The sequence below is a fragment of the Suricata suricatta genome, chromosome 10, assembly GCF_006229205.1.
Source record: "Suricata suricatta isolate VVHF042 chromosome 10, meerkat_22Aug2017_6uvM2_HiC, whole genome shotgun sequence".
Classification (NCBI taxonomy): Eukaryota; Metazoa; Chordata; class Mammalia; order Carnivora; family Herpestidae; genus Suricata; species Suricata suricatta.
In genome coordinates, this window is record NC_043709.1 from 128,325,225 (window position 1) to 128,330,334 (window position 5,110).

The following is a 5,110-nucleotide window of genomic DNA, read 5'->3' on the forward strand; positions in this document are numbered from 1 at the left end:
CTAAAATAAACAAATCAAAAGACTATAGATGCTGGCAAGGGTGTGGAGAGATGGGCACCCTCCTACACTGTTGGTGGGAATGTAAACGGGTGCAGCTGCTCTGGAAAACAGTGTGGAGGTTCCTCAAAAAACTATCAACAGAACTCCCCTATGACCCAGCAATAGCCCTGCTAGGGATTTACCCAAGGGATACAGAAGTGCTGATGCATAGGGGCACATGTACCCCAATGTTCATAGCGGCACTTTCTACAATAGCCAAATCATGGAAAGACCCTAAATGTCCATCACCTGATGAGTGGATCAAGAAGATGTGGTATATATACACGATGGAGTGCTACATGGCAATGAGAGGGAATGAAATGTGGCCATTTGTAGGAAAGTGGATGGACCTCGAGGGTGTCATGCTAAGCGAAATAAGTCAGGCAGAGAAGGACAAATACTATATGTTTGCACTCACAGGTCTAATAGGAGAAACCTAACAGAGGACCATGGGGAGGGGAAGGGGGAAAGAGAGCAGGGCAGAGAGAGAAACACAAATCATGAGAGACTATTGAATACTGAAAACGAACCAGGGACTGAGGAAGGTGATGGTCATGGTGGGGGGCACTTATGGGGAGAAGCACTGGAAACCAATTTGAAAATAAACTATTAAAAAAAAAGTGGCCCCTCCTCCTCCTCAGGTCTGTCTTATCACTCTGTTTTCTTCATAAGACTAACACTTGGCACTTATTTCAATTCTTGGTTTCCTTTTTGTAAAACCTCTTCCCCATCCTCCAGAGCAAAAGTCCCATGAGGGTGAGGACCTGGTCTGCTCTGTTTATCGCTTGATCATGGGCACCCAAATGGCAGACTATGAAACTTCTATAAATATCCATTGGCTGAATACATGAATGAGTACAGTGCACTATTTCAGATGCCAACGTGCCCCTTTTCCAGAATTTATTTCTCCAGATCATGAGAGTGCCTCTGGCAGATGGCTCTTTGCTAGTGCCTCTGCTGAAGGGACATATTGCTCAAAGTCATGGACTTCCTGGGGAGGCCCATCCAATGGGTCAACAGGGTGGGAGTTACAAGGGCCTGGTCCCCTCTGGACCACAGTAAAGGGGAAACCCAGCTCCTTGTAAAGTACTTGGAAGCCTCTATTGAGACTTCAGAGAAGTTTAACTTCCCTCTACCCAATCCTTCTTCAATCCCTTCCTTTTCCTCCCTATTCTTGGGTGTTTATCCCAAGTGTACCCCCGGATAAATCTCCTATTTTAGAGTCAGCTTCTTTAGGAAACTCACTTGTAACCCTTGCTGAAGTTGAACTGATCTCTAAGTGCCAAGTTGGGATTCAGACAAATTCCTCCCGAATTTTAAAGTCAATGCACTTTCCCTCTTCTGTGTATTGGAAGTCTTACATGATTCTTTAGTTTTAAAATAAACCTCTTTCCCATGTTTTCCTTCTTTAGTTCTCTTTACCATTAAAACTGACTTAGAGCAACAGAGTGTTTATTTTACTCATCAAATCAATAAACATCAATTTTTTAGTTTAGAATAAATTTATCCAAATATTTTAGTCTTTCATACATCATTACAGTATCTTTCCTTAAATGCCCACTGTCTTTCTATTTGCACTGATGGTCCTCACTCTTAATAGCAGATGCGACCAATATTTAAATATGTATAATTATGCACATGTATTTAAGTATTTACATCTCTGAAAGCCAAAATGCAATGTATGTTCTTTGGCTACAGCTTGATATTCTGAGCAAACCTAAAAATTTAAGGAGGGATATGTGGAAGAAACACACTGTAGAAGAAAGAGTTATTTATTTCCAAGAAGCTAAATCAATTTCCAGGAGTTTCTTTTTAAAACATCCCAAAATAATAGCCTTGGTTGGAAACTCTAAAGCCTTTTGGACTCAACCTAGAATTTAGCTATAATTCATTTATTTAAGAAATGGACAAAAATAACCAACCTAGAAGTTTGCAAAATATGATTGCTTAATCTCCTTTTTTTCTGAAAGTTAAAATTCTTTATTTTATACTGCCCTAGAAGGTCCTTAAAAGAGCGGGGCGCAATCACTGAGAATTGAGATGCATTTTTCCTATGTGTTTTCAGTATAAGAGAATGAGAAGCCCAGCAAAATCCTCAGGACTTGAGTCTCAGCTTGATCGCCTTTGTGAAGATTATCGTGCCCATTTTCCCTGGAGCTTCTTTTTAAATGATGTTTGTGGAAGTCTTCTACGGTTATACCTAGACTCTGAGTTCCTTGAGCAAAGGGACCACCTGGGGTTTTGTTTGTATCGTCAGGTGCTGAAGACATTGTTACCACCCAAATATATGGGGAGGAGTTCGAACACAATTCTGTGTTATTTCCAAGGTCCTTCTTTACATTGCAGCCCAAGTGCAGGAAAAGGGGGAGATGATGCAAAGTTGCAACCAAGTTTAATTTCTGGTAACTAAACATAAAGTCTAGCATGGTAACCTCAACTGCACGGTAACATTAACTGCCAACCCTTATCGTACAGTGTCAAGAACTGAGCCTAAATCAAGTAAATGCACAACTAGATAACCAAAGCCTTCACCTTCGTATGAAGTTAATATAGCTCCTTATTTAATGATTACACAAGTGGGGGCCACGCTGAAGATAACTGATATTTGTGTCACTGCCATGCTTGTTAAAAAGAAAGCAGAGTCCAAAATTCTCCCTGCGGAAACATTAACGCACAGGCACCAAGGCTTCCACGATCTTATATATTCTCGGGCCAGAAACCTCTAGGAATGACCCACATAGGCTTCTCATGGGGGCCTTTTCACACCCTCCAAAGCCAGGTCTCGCAGAAGTTAGAGTCAGGAGCTGCGTTTCTCATCCAACACATCTGCTTAGGGCTTGACAGAATGAGGGTAATTGGATTATACCATTCGTTCTCTCTGGGCAAGCCCCTCTTCCTGTTTTCAAGCATTCTTGTTCTGTGTGTTTCCCCTCCAGACAGAGGGGCCTGTGGGTTTATGGTCACCATCATTACTGCTTAGCATTTCAAAACTGCTACCTATTGTTTATTTCAGTCTCTTGTTACATAACCCAAGGAAGCAGGTCAACATTGCTATTAACATTTCCTGGAAAAAATGAAGGAGCAGGTCCCGGCCAGTGCACAGGGACCCCAAACACTCAGATAACAGCCTGGATTTCTTGACTACACACCTCTCCCTATCTATCATCTCTCAGACCCCAGTGAGAAAATCTGTCCTTCTATCAATTAACTCAAAAGCATGGGCACTGCAGCCAGGCCAATTTGGGTTACAGATCCAATTCTGACACACAGGACTCTGTGATCTCAGGCACCATTGCCTTATCTCTCTGAGAATGCACTCCTTAATTTGGATAAGGCTGATAATGCTGATCGCATAGGATCACGATGAAATGATTAAAGCAAAGCTCTGGCCCCAGTACCTTCACGCTGCTGGTCCTCAATCAAATGGATGCCCCTGCTTTGTGTATTCATGTGACTAGTTATTTCTTGTGGATGTATTTTAAGTGCACCTTCTGTTTGTGTTTCTCGGTGAGAGAGAGGAAGGGCAGACAGTGAGACAGTGTGGTGTGTGTTGTTTCTGTCTGGGATTCTACCCTGGCACTCCACCTATTCCTGCAGAGTGTTACGTCTCTGTTAGAAGGGGAAAGGGCAAGTGGTAATGAGAACACGAGTCAGGGACAGATGACAGAGGTAAAAGGATGACAGACGTGATGGTAAGCACTTTGTCTTCATCTCTAGCCACTTTCACATAAACGCGATTCAAATGATTTGCTACAAGGAATGGTATCTTCACAGGTGTCATGGGTTGAAATGAACAGAGAAGATCAACAGTGCACAAAGAAATCAAAACGATTGTTTTTTTTTTTTAAATTATTATTAATTTCTTAGACCCCGTGTTCCCGGGAGGGAGACCTGCCCAGCCCAGCTTTTCCTGACGAATGTGTTGATATAGAACCATTTCTGCCGGTGCATTTTTAAGCAGCGCTGCAGGGGGCCTCATGTGTTGCGGTAATTGCCATGGAAACCATTGTTGTGGAATGAATAGGAGAGCTTTTAAATCCTTGGTAATGAGCCCGTGAAACTAAGTAGGTCTTCAAGTTTAACTTGTTTGGAAGTGGTTCGTGTTTCACACAGAGATATTGGAGGCAAAATGTGGCGGGCAAAGGATGAGAGATGAAGTTTTTAAAAATATACAAATAAACGAACTTAATGTCATGTTATACTTCTTCTAGGACTTTTTATTAATTAAGAAAAACCACCAAAAATGCATAGTATCAAGCCTCAAGCCTTGATCAACACTGCTGTCTGCTAACAAACTGTAATTTTGATATATTTCCACTGAAATAAACACTTTCAATGCTCCTCACTCAAACCGTAGCAAGCGAGAATGTTACATATTTTTTTAGTAAAATTTTAAAAAAATGTGTATTATTTTTGAGAGAGAGTGACAGAGAGCAAGCAGGGCAGGGGCAGAGACAGAGACAGAGGGACACAGAATCTGAAGCAGGCTTCAGGCTGTGGACCATCAGCCCAGAGCCCATGTTATGCCCAAATTTCAATATCGTCCCCCAAAACCAGAGACTGCCAGGGAGACCGAGTCACGCATGCAAAAGCAAAGGGCTTTATTATGGGCTTTGGCTCGCCGGGCCTAAACTCGGGCTCACAGACTTTCCGGCGTGGTGGATCCGTGCTGAGAGCCCCGAACAAAGGTGGGGCAGGGCCTTTATGGGTTTGGGGAAGGGGGAGTTACAGGAACTGGTGACACAGGTACAGTGATCCAATCATTAGCGCATAACATCATTGGCAGTAACTTTAGCCATACACATTGTCCAGAGTGTTCTTACTTTTGGCGGAACCCAATCAGGACATTTAGAGTGTTAACCAATTACAGAGTGGATCCAGGACCCTCACGTAGGGTGTAACTAGCCTTAAGCAATAAGTGATTATCTATAGCTTCCATCTCTAGGCCTGCCCTTAGGAATGTTAAGCACTTTAGCTGGCCGCTTCTGATTGGGTGTTCCTAGGGTGGTCCCTGGTTGAGCACTCTGTGCCCTTTTATTGTCTAATGTTTCCGAGAAACCAACACTTAGGT